Genomic DNA, 12,732 nt, shown 5'->3' on the forward strand with positions numbered 1-12,732 from the left:
AACATACAACGCTTTCTGTAACCGTTCCTCGGGAATAGCCATGCCCATTCCCCCTTTTTGTTGTTGTCATAAACGTTTCAGAGACCGATGAGACCCTTCAATGAGAGATCGACCGGTGGGGGAATGAGCAATGCCGGTAATATGAGTTCTACCCCATAGGGCAAAAGAGGTTTTTACAGTTGTTGAAACGTAAAGATAACGACAGATAACGGTCCAGCTTAAGGGGATACCTAAAGCAGCAAAAGCACGCATTAAATGTCTACGAACAGCTCGTGCCTTTTCTCCTGTGTGACACGAGGCAACCAAGGCACCTGAAAATGTATCAATGGAAGAGTGGATATATTTAAGGCTACCAAATTCAGAATCATGCGTGACATCTGTTTGCCCTAACGGTAGGCTTTGTAATCCTCTAGGGTTAACTCCTGCAGCAACTGATGGGAAAGAATGTTTTTGACAATCGGGACAGACAGCAATAATACTTGATGCTTGTTGAGCAGCAAGGCCAAACTGTCGCTTAAGAGCTCCAGCGTTTCGATGGAAAAAAAGAGTGACTTCGCTTAGCTTGTGCAATACGGTCTGGCAGTACTTGAACTGGTCACGGCAATAGGTCAGCTCGTCGATTGCCTTCTGCAGGAAAACCAGGTAGCGAGGTATGAGACCTAATATGCATAACAAAATAAGGCGCAGATCGAGAGTCCAAAAGGAAAATAAGTTCCTGTAACAGGGTAAAGGGTTGTGAATGCGAAACACTCCGCAGCACAGAAGCTTCAGCTCGTGGAACAATACCTGCAACATAAGCAGAATCAGTAACAAGGTGGAGCGGTACATTCCATTCTCGGAAAACACGAACAACTGCATTCAGTTCTCCTGTTTGAGGTGAACCGGAGACCGTCTCTATGTCCGAATCCCATTGTCTCCGTTGAAAACCTTAGGAAGACAGGAATTGAACCTGCACAGAAGAGATCAAAGCGCTCCATACTCCCCTTATATTACTTCCCAGTAGGGTCAGCTAAACAAAAGCTATCGGGCCCATACCCCGAAAATGATGGTTTAACCTCTTCCTCTACTAAATGAGCCCCGTCACAAAACTAACGTTCTCCTTAAGCCTTCTACTAGGAACAACCATCACAATTTCAAGCAACCACTGACTGCTAGCCTGGCCTGGCCTAGAAATCAACACCCTTGCCATTATCCCCTTCCTTTCAAAATCACACCACCCTCGAGCTATGGAAGCTGCGATCAAATACTTTCTCGTCCAAGCAACCGCCTCCGCATTAATCCTCTTCTCAAGCACAATCAACGCACAGTTCACTGGACAATGAGACATTCCGCGACTAAGCCACCCAACAGCCTCCCTACTACTAACTACAGCAGTCGCAATAAAACTAGGCCTAGTACCCTTTCACTTCTGATGTCCAGAGGTCATACGAGGCTCACCTATAACCACTGCCCTACTCGTCTCTACATGAATAAAACTCCCCCCACTCACTCTTCTTTTCTTAACTGCCCCCTCACTGAACCCACTCCTACTGACAACCGTGGCCATTGCATCCGCAGCCATCGGAGGGCGAACAGGACTCAACCAAACACAAATCCGAAAAGTCCTAGCTTTCTCATCGATCGCCCACCTAGGCTGAATAACCATCATCCTCATATACAACCCCAAGCTAACATTAATAACCTTCTACCTATACTCCTTAAGAACCGCCTCCATTTTCTTAGCCCTCAACACAACCAACTCCTCAAAACTATCCACAATAATAACCTCCTGAACAAAAATACCATCACTAAACGCATCCTTGACGCTAGCACTACTATCCCTAGCCGGCCTGCCCCCACTCACTGGCTTTTTACCAAAATGACTCATTATCCAGGAACTAACTAAGCAAGAGATATCAACCGCAGCCATAATTATTTCAATACTCTCCCTACTAGGTTTATTTTTCTACCTACGCCTTGCATATTGCTCCACAATCACACTCCCACCAAACACTACAAGCTTCATAAAACAATGATACAATAACAAATCCACAGGCACACCAATTGCTACCTTAATTTCTCTGTCAGTCCTCCTTCTCCCCCCTTCTCCCGCAATCCTGACCGTTACCTAAGAAACTTAGGATCCCCTGCCTACCAAACCGAAGGCCTTCAAAGCCTTAACTAAGAGTTAAATCCTCTTAGTTTCTGCCCACACCACTAAGGCCCGCAGGACACTAAACCTGCACCATCTAAATGCAACGCAGATACTCTAATGCAGCTAGGGCCTCCACGATAAGCCTAGACAGACGGGCCTCGATCCCATAAACTTCTAATTAACAGCTAGACGCTCAAACCAACAAGCTTCTGTCTACCAGACTCCGGCACACTCTCAGCGTACATCAATGAGTTTGCAACTCAACATGAACTTCACCACAGAGTCGATAAGAAGGGGAATTCAACCTCTGTAAAAAGGACTACAGCCTAACGCCTAAACACTCAGCCATCTGACCCGTGACCTTCATCAACCGATGACTAGTTTCAACAAACCACAATGACATCGGCACCCTATAGCTACTCTTCGGAGCATGGGCAGGCATAGCCGAGTACCGCCCTCAGCCTCCTTATTCGAGCAGAACTTGGCCAACCAGGAACTCTCCTAGGAGACGACCAAATCTACAATGTCATCATCACCGCCCATGCCTTCGTAAGAATCTTCTTCACAGTTATAGCCATTATAATCGAAGGGTTTGGAAACTGACTAGTCCCCCTTATAATTGGAGCCCCAGACATAGCATTCCCCCGCATAAACAACATCAGTTTCTGAACTACTTCCTCCGTCCTTCCTACTGCTCCTAGCGTCCTCCACAGTAGAAGCTGGAGTCGGAACAGGATGAACCATATACCCGCCCCTAGCAGGCAACCTAGCCCATGCTGGCGCCTCAGTAGACCTAGCCATCTTCTCCCTACACCTCGCAGGTGTGTCTTCCATCTTAGGGGCCATCAACTTTAACACAACAGCCATTAACATAACCCCCCCTGCCTTATCGCAATATCCAACTCCCCTATTCGTATGATCCGTACTCCTATTGCCCTCACTTCCAGTCCTGGCCGCCGGCATCACCATACTACTGACCGACCGAAACCTAAACACTACATTCTTTGACCCCGCTGGAGGGGGAGACCCCATTCTCTACCAGCACCTGTTCTGATTCTTTGGCCACCAGGAAGTTTACATCTTAATCCTTCCCGGCTTTGGAATCATCTCACATGTTGTAACGTATTACGCAGGCAAAAAAGAACCATTCGGCTACATAGGAATAGTCTGAGCTATACTATCGATTGGATTCCTGGGCTTTGTCGTATGAGCCCACCACATATTCACTGTAGGAATAGACGTAGACAGCCGAGCATACTTCATCTCCGCCACTATAATCATCGCCATCCCATCCGGCATTCAGGTATTCAGCTGACTAGCCACACCACACGGAGGCACCATCAAATGAGATCCACCGATACTGTGAGCCTTGGGCTTCATCTTCCTCTTCACACTTGCCAATGAGGTGTCGGTGGAATTGGTGGTCAGCCTTGATTACTGCGTAATCCATCCCGTGGATCTAAAAAGAATTTTATATATATATAATATTGTACGCACATACATACATATATATATTATATAGGGCCAGGTAGGACAGGCCACCGCTTCTGTCTCGTGCCCTAAGTAACTGCCTACTGCCAGTATTGGCACTGACTCACCAGCAGTCAGCTACAAGCACTTCTGCTCTTAAGCAGAGCACAAGCATTCCTCTGCTTTGAGAAGAGAGCATTGTGCTCATGAAACTCTGAAAAGACTGACTTCTATGCCTCTCCAGCTATAAGCAAGAGAATCCTTCCTTCTCCGCACCAAAAAAATTAATGCTGACTTTTCAAGGATGCTATGGATGAGTTTCATAACCAAGGGGTGTCATCCACCTGGCCACACAATTTGTCTCCTGCAAGTTCGATTAAGCATGCCAAGACATCCTATGGATGTGACAAACACCTCATCACCTCTGCTCTGTTGCCCCTTCTTCCCCCAGTTCCTGTTCTCCTTCATAATACCTAGTTGTTCTCTCATTATGAATCCTCCCTTCCCCTTATCAGTGTCAATGGAATCATCGTTCCATGGACAATGAGTCGTCCCGTTCCCCCGCTTGGTCCGAGAGTATTACCTCTGTTCAGTGGCTTGATCCAGGGTGATAGTGCTCGTTCTAGGCGCTGTAAAAAGCGAAATCTATATCCTATGTCCTGATTTTGGGTAGCTAACATTAATGCAAAACAGTAATCCTCACACAGTTTTTATTTCATTCTGTAGCGTCGGTGTCGGTATCAGCTGCCTGCGGTAAAGATTCACGGAAAGGTCTTACATTCTTTGCTGGGATCCATCTAGGTCCTTTTTCTGTAGAGACACAAGCATAACCTTTTCCCCGTGTAACAAGAGGATATGGTCCCATAATTTTACCTGTTTCTGCATCTCGGACCGATACCGGGCCTTTAACCCGTGCCTCGACGAAGGTAGCTGCAGTGAAACGTCGACCTATCGGTGGGTCGTTATCTATTCAAGAACAATTCAAAAAATTAAAAACATACAACGCTTTCTGTAACCGTTCCTCGGGAATAGCCATGCCCATTCCCCCTTTTTGTTGTTGTCATAAACGTTTCAGAGACCGATGAGACCCTTCAATGAGAGATCGACCGGTGGCGGAATGAGCAATGCCGGTAATATGAGTTCTACCCCATAGGGCAAAAGAGGTTTTTACAGTTGTTGAAATGTAAAGATAAAGACCGATAACGGTCCAGCTTAAGGGGATACCTAAAGCAGCAAAAGCACGCATTAAATGTCTACGAACAGCTCGTGCCTTTTCTCCTGTGTGACACGAGGCAACCAAGGCACCTGAAAATGTATCAATGGAAGAGTGGATATATTTAAGGCTACCAAATTCAGAATCATGCGTGACATCTGTTTGCCATAACGGTAGGCTTTGTAATCCTCTATGGTTAACTCCTGCAGCAACTGATGGGAAAGAATGTTTTTGACAATCGGGACAGACAGCAATAATACTTGATGCTTGTTGAGCAGCAAGGCCAAACTGTCGCTTAAGAGCTCCGGCGTTTCGATGGAAAAAAAGAGTGACTTCGCTTAGCTTGTGCAATACGGTCTGGCAGTACTTGAACTGGTCACGGCAATAGGTCAGCTCGTCGATTGCCTTCTGCAAGAAAAGCAGGTAGCGAGGTATGAGACCTAATATGCATAACAAAATAAGGCGCAGATCGAGAGTCCAAAAGGAAAATAAGTTCCTGTAACAGGGTAAAGGGTTGTGAATGCGAAACACTCCGCAGCACAGAAGCTTCAGCTCGTGGAACAATACCTGCAACATAAGCAGAATCAGTAACAAGGTGGAGCGGTACATTCCATTCTCGGAAAACACGAACAACTGCATTCAGTTCTCCTGTTTGAGGTGAACCGGAGACCGTCTCTATGTCCGAATCCCATTGCCTCCATTGAAAACCTTAGGAAGACAGGAATTGAACCTGCACAGAAGAGATCAAAGCGCTCCATACTCCCCTTATATTACTTCCCAGTAGGGACATCTAAACAAAAGCTATCGGGCCCATACCCCGAAAATGATGGTTTAACCTCTTCCTCTACTAAATGAGCCCCGTCACAAAACTAACGTTCTCCTTAAGCCTTCTACTAGGAACAACCATCACAATTTCAAGCAACCACTGACTGCTAGCCTGGCCTGGACTAGAAATCAACACCCTTGCCATTATCCCCTTCCTTTCAAAATCACACCACCCTCGAGCTATGGAAGCTGCGATCAAATACTTTCTCGTCCAAGCAACCGCCTCCGCATTAATCCTCTTCTCAAGCACAATCAACGCACAGTTCACTGGACAATGAGACATTCCGCGACTAAGCCACCCAACAGCCTCCCTACTACTAACTACAGCAGTCGCAATAAAACTAGGCCTAGTACCCTTTCACTTCTGATGTCCAGAGGTCATACGAGGCTCACCTATAACCACTGCCCTACTCGTCTCTACATGAATAAAACTCCCCCCACTCACTCTTCTTTTCTTAACTGCCCCCTCACTGAACCCACTCCTACTGACAACCGTGGCCATTGCATCCGCAGCCATCGGAGGGCGAACAGGACTCAACCAAACACAAATCCGAAAAGTCCTAGCTTTCTCATCGATCGCCCACCTAGGCTGAATAACCATCATCCTCATATACAACCCCAAGCTAACATTAATAACCTTCTACCTATACTCCTTAAGAACCGCCTCCATTTTCTTAGCCCTCAACACAACCAACTCCTCAAAACTATCCACAATAATAACCTCCTGAACAAAAATACCATCACTAAACGCATCCTTGACGCTAGCACTACTATCCCTAGCCGGCCTGCCCCCACTCACTGGCTTTTTACCAAAATGACTCATTATCCAGGAACTAACTAAGCAAGAGATATCAACCGCAGCCATAATTATTTCAATACTCTCCCTACTAGGTTTATTTTTCTACCTACGCCTTGCATATTGCTCCACAATCACACTCCCACCAAACACTACAAGCTTCATAAAACAATGATACAATAACAAATCCACAGGCACACCAATTGCTACCTTAATTTCTCTGTCAGTCCTCCTTCTCCCCCCTTCTCCCGCAATCCTGACCGTTACCTAAGAAACTTAGGATCCCCTGCCTACCAAACCGAAGGCCTTCAAAGCCTTAACTAAGAGTTAAATCCTCTTAGTTTCTGCCCACACCACTAAGGCCCGCAGGACACTAAACCTGCACCATCTAAATGCAACGCAGATACTCTAATGCAGCTAGGGCCTCCACGATAAGCCTAGACAGACGGGCCTCGATCCCATAAACTTCTAATTAACAGCTAGACGCTCAAACCAACGAGCTTCTGTCTACCAGACTCCGGCACACTCTCAGCGTACATCAATGAGTTTGCAACTCAACATGAACTTCACCACAGAGTCGATAAGAAGGGGAATTCAACCTCTGTAAAAAGGACTACAGCCTAACGCCTAAACACTCAGCCATCTGACCCGTGACCTTCATCAACCGATGACTAGTTTCAACAAACCACAATGACATCGGCACCCTATAGCTACTCTTCGGAGCATGGGCAGGCATAGCCGAGTACCGCCCTCAGCCTCCTTATTCGAGCAGAACTTGGCAAACCAGGAACTCTCCTAGGAGACGACCAAATCTACAATGTCATCATCACCGCCCATGCCTTCGTAAGAATCTTCTTCACAGTTATAGCCATTATAATCGAAGGGTTTGGAAACTGACTAGTCCCCCTTATAATTGGAGCCCCAGACATAGCATTCCCCCGCATAAACAACATCAGTTTCTGAACTACTTCCTCCGTCCTTCCTACTGCTCCTAGCGTCCTCCACAGTAGAAGCTGGAGTCGGAACAGGATGAACCATATACCCGCCCCTAGCAGGCAACCTAGCCCATGCTGGCGCCTCAGTAGACCTAGCCATCTTCTCCCTACACCTCGCAGGTGTGTCTTCCATCTTAGGGGCCATCAACGTTAACACAACAGCCATTAACATAACCCCCCCTGCCTTATCGCAATATCCAACTCCCCTATTCGTATGATCCGTACTCCTATTGCCCTCACTTCCAGTCCTGGCCGCCGGCATCACCATACTACTGACCGACCGAAACCTAAACACTACATTCTTTGACCCCGCTGGAGGGGGAGACCCCATTCTCTACCAGCACCTGTTCTGATTCTTTGGCCACCAGGAAGTTTACATCTTAATCCTTCCCGGCTTTGGAATCATCTCACATGTTGTAACGTATTACGCAGGCAAAAAAGAACCATTCGGCTACATAGGAATAGTCTGAGCTATACTATCGATTGGATTCCTGGGCTTTGTCATATGAGCCCACCACATATTCACTGTAGGAATAGACGTAGACAGCCGAGCATACTTCATCTCCGCCACTATAATCATCGCCATCCCATCCGGCATTCAGGTATTCAGCTGACTAGCCACACCACACGGAGGCACCATCAAATGAGATCCACCGATACTGTGAGCCTTGGGCTTCATCTTCCTCTTCACACTTGCCAATGAGGTGTCGGTGGAATTGGTGGTCAGCCTTGATTACTGCGTAATCCGTCCCGTGGATCTAAAAAGAATTTTATATATATATAATATTGTACGCACATACATACATATATATATTATAAAGGGCCAGGTAGGACAGGCCACCGCTTCTGTCTCGTGCCCTAAGTAACTGCCTACTGCCAGTATTGGCACTGACTCACCAGCGGTCAGCTACAAGCACTTCTGCTCTTCAGCAGAGCACAAGCATTCCTCTGCTTTGAGAAGAGAGCATTGTGCTCATGAAACATTGAAAAGACTGACTTCTATGCCTCTCCAGCTATAACCAAGAGAATCCTTCCTTCTCCGCACCAAAAAAATTAATGCTGACTTTTCAAGGATGCTATGGATGAGGTTCATAACCAAGGGGTGTCATCCACCTGGCCACACAATTTGTCTCCTGCAAGTTCGATTAAGCATGCCAAGACATCCTATGGATGTGACAAACACCTCATCACCTCTGCTCTGTTGCCCCTTCTTCCCCCAGTTTCTTACTGGAACTAGTAACTCCAGCTCACCAGTTCCTTGAGCATGGCTTCAATCGGTTCCTGAGCCACATGCACATCTTCTGTAGGTCCTTCCAAAGTGATGTTATCCTGTGGCGAGCAGCCTCACAGTTTGCCCTCTTGCCTGTGATAACAATTGTCTCCGAGTTGCTGTTCTTTGCTGGGAGATCAATTTTGGTGTTGCTTTCTTTACGGATCTGCCACAAAGGGAAAAAAAAAAAAAAAATCATCTCAGAAGTGTCCCATGTCAGAAGAAAAACCCTTGCAGGCTATATTGGACACCACCAATGGGCAGGAGAGAGCATCCAGTGGGATTTTGCTGCAGGCAGTGATCATCACGAGCACTTGAGTTAGGAGCAATATCTCACCTTCTTGATGTTGGCACCTCCTTTCCCTACGATGTTCTTGTGGAACTGTTTGCAGATGGGGACAGAAATAGAAAAGCTGTTTTCAACCTAAGGGAGGCTGGAAGGGAGAACTGAAGATTACACTGTCGTGGCAAGGGAGGCCCGACTTCAGGAACTCTGATAAACGAGCTTTTGAAAAGAGGCTTAGACCCAAGGAAGTTCTCTATACGAGGGACTTGTAAGACTAAACAAAGGCAAGGACGTTCCCCTATAGCCTTCCCATAACAGGTACTACCCCCTGCCTCCATTCAGCCAAAACAGCGTCGACAGCTCCCTCCTCTTGAGGTGTTTTAGCTCTACCCAAGCCAGTAGAGCTCTGCTTTGCCCCAGGGTTATCCAGGCACGTAGGAGGGAAGTGCAGGCAGAAGACCTCCTTACCAGGTCTGCCACCGTCTTTTGCATGTACTCGGTGCACTTCTCCACCTCGTTTTTGGGACCTCGGAGTTGGACGATGTCACTCTTGTGTGCAGGGTCTGGGAAGTTGATGATAACCTGCAGGAGCGGTCATTTATAGTTAGCTCAAGCAAAAGCAAGAACCCTTGTGTCAGACACATGCAAAGGTTGGGGGGATCCTACACATGCCCTTTTCCCATTCAGAAAAGGGGAACCGTGTTAGCGGCCTCTGGCTAAAAGAACTATCTTCTCAGACACTTGCGCTACAGAGCCACTAAAGTTACGACTTCTGTGACGACAGGCCTACTACCCATGTAGGAAATAACCCCTCTGGATTCCTCCTCTCCTACAAAGCCTTACCTCTGGGAATTGCTCCCGGATTTCCCAGACCCGCTCAGCCTTCTGCCCAGTGATGGTCCGGTGGAATTTCTGCTCAACGATTAGGTCCGCAGCGTGTTGATTTTCCTGACGGGAACAGAGGGCACACTGAGTGTTCAGCCGGAGAGCCATCTACTTTGACTTAGCGGTTTGCTGCCCGACGGTTTACTTGCCAGCACTGTCCCTCTTTTCTCCAGACCAAATTCACTCTGCGTTGACAGAGAAGGGCTACCCGAGGGAACAGGGGAAGACATTTGTGAAGAGGAACTTGCACTTGTCATGAGATCCAAGTGCTCCGTGGGCAAGGGGCACACACTCGCACCAGAAGGTTACAAGGGAACACGAGAGCCCAAACCCTGCAGTCTCCCAAACATCACGTCCTACCCACTCACCCTACGGGAAGCGAGTTCCAGCAGCTCTTTCTTGGCCTGTGGGACCCCCTGTGGGTCTCCTTCAATTCTGATCGGGTTGCTCTTCTCGTTGTCCGGGGGAATGCGCACAGACACCTTGTACAGATCCTTCATCCTGTTCACTTCGAGGCAAGGACTGTGGTGACGCCGTCTGCTAGGCAAAGACCTGGAAGCAAGGCACCTTGATTATCACTGCTCAGAGGCTGTTGAAGAAGTAAAGCCGCCTCTGGGAAGGGCTCAGTGGGGTAGGGTTGAGCCAGGGGAAATTGCCTCTTCCCCCTGGAGTTCAGCGAGAGCAGACCTGTGCCACACGAGAGCCTGTCCAAGTAAATACCGTGGCATCTACAGAGCCCATTGTTCCCTTGTCAGAGCCAGGCGTGTTTCTTCCCCAAACAGTATCACATTTAGAGCAGAGGATAATCGTTCCTTTCTACCCCAAACTCTTGGCTGGGGACACGTTGCAGTGCTATCAAACTAGCAGACCGCAACAAGGCTTTAGTGTTGGCCATATTCTACTGCCGGTGCTGTAGCACCTTCCTCCAGAGGCCAGACCACACTGCTCCTCCTCCAGCTGACACCCTCTCCCACAAGCCACAGGGCTATTTAACCCCTTAGCGGGAACCAGCTACACCTGCACGTCGTCCATGTCAATCAACCCACTGCCTCTGAGGCAAGGCCACAGCTGCATGTTATCAATGCTAATCAACCCACCGCCTTCATTCCTCTACAGGGAGAAGCTCACCAAGCACATTTCCACCACCCACAACTGGCTGCTAAAATGTCATTCGCACAGAGCAACGTCTGGAGAAAAAAAAAAAAAAAAAATTCCTCCAGGACACATCAAAGTAATTCCACTACTGTTCAGGCTCCCAAGGTACTTTCACCCGTTAAAGCCATCGCAAGGCCTCACGGCCCATTTCTCTCCTTGTACCACCACCACTCCAGAAAAGCAGAGGAAATGTGATGGAGACAGCACACTGGGTGAGCTACAGAGCCCCTGATACCATCTCCTAAACACGAAGAGTGTGAGCATGGGAAGGACTAGAAAGGCACTCCACTTACCGTTTAGCTGCTTTCTTGCCAATGAGGTGTCGGTGGAATTGGTGGTCAGCCTTGATTATTGCGTAATCCGTCCCGTGGATCTAAAAAGAATTATATTTTTTATATCTATCTATATATGTATGTATGTACATTATTTTATATTAGAATATCTAGGGCCAGGTAGGACAGGCCACCGCTTCTGTCTCGTGCCCTAAGTAACTGCCTACTGCCAGTATTGGCACTGACTCACCAGCGGTCAGCTACAAGCACTTCTGCTCTTCAGCAGAGCACAAGCATTCCTCTGCTTTGAGAAGAGAGCATTGTGCTCATGAAACATTGAAAAGACTGACTTCTATGCCTCTCCAGCTATAACCAAGAGAATCCTTCCTTCTCCGCACCAAAAAAATTAATGCTGACTTTTCAAGGATGCTATGGATGAGGTTCATAACCAAGGGGCGTCATCCACCTGGCCACACAATTTGTCTCCTGCAAGTTCGATTAAGCATGCCAAGACATCCTATGGATGTGACAAACACCTCATCACCTCTGCTCTGTTGCCCCTTCTTCCCCCAGTTTCTTACTGGAACTAGTAACTCCAGCTCACCAGTTCCTTGAGCATGGCTTCAATCGGTTCCTGAGCCACATGCACATCTTCTGTAGGTCCTTCCAAAGTGATGTTATCCTGTGGCGAGCAGCCTCACAGTTTGCCCTCTTGCCTGTGATAACAATTGTCTCCGAGTTGCTGTTCTTTGCTGGGAGATCAATTTTGGTGTTGCTTTCTTTACGGATCTGCCACAAAGGGAAAAAAAAAAAAAAATCATCTCAGAAGTGTCCCATGTCAGAAGAAAAACCCTCGCAGGCTATATTGGACACCACCAATGGGCAGGAGAGAGCATCCAGTGGGATTTTGCTGCAGGCAGTGATCATCACGAGCACTTGAGTTAGGAGCAATATCTCACCTTCTTGATGTTGGCACCTCCTTTCCCTACGATGTTCTTGTGGAACTGTTTGCAGATGGGGACAGAAATAGAAAAGCTGTTTTCAACCTAAGGGAGGCTGGAAGGGAGAACTGAAGATTACACTGTCGTGGCAAGGGAGGCCCGACTTCAGGAACTCTGATAAACGAGCTTTTGAAAAGAGGCTTAGACCCAAGGAAGTTCTCTATACGAGGGACTTGTAAGACTAAACAAAGGCAAGGACGTTCCCCTATAGCCTTCCCATAACAGGTACTACCCCCTGCCTCCATTCAGCCAAAACAGCGTCGACAGCTCCCTCCTCTTGAGGTGTTTTAGCTCTACCCAAGCCAGTAGAGCTCTGCTTTGCCCCAGGGTTATCCAGGCACGTAGGAGGGAAGTGCAGGCAGAAGACCTCCTTACCAGGTCTGCCACCGTCTTTTGCATGTACTCGGTGCACTTCTCCACCTCGTTTTTG

The 12,732-nt window shown here is 47.7% G+C and overlaps 2 pseudogenes; both read left to right on the forward strand.

Moving 5' to 3' along the window:
• Positions 1-1,070: 1,070 nt before the first annotated feature.
• Positions 1,071-1,793, forward strand: LOC129782938 (NADH-ubiquinone oxidoreductase chain 2-like; annotated as a pseudogene).
• A 3,875-nt stretch (positions 1,794-5,668) lies between these two features.
• On the forward strand, positions 5,669-6,391 carry LOC129782936 (NADH-ubiquinone oxidoreductase chain 2-like; annotated as a pseudogene).
• Positions 6,392-12,732: the final 6,341 nt, after the last annotated feature.

This window comes from Falco peregrinus, chromosome 21, assembly GCF_023634155.1.
Source record: "Falco peregrinus isolate bFalPer1 chromosome 21, bFalPer1.pri, whole genome shotgun sequence".
In the NCBI taxonomy this organism is placed as follows: Eukaryota; Metazoa; Chordata; class Aves; order Falconiformes; family Falconidae; genus Falco; species Falco peregrinus.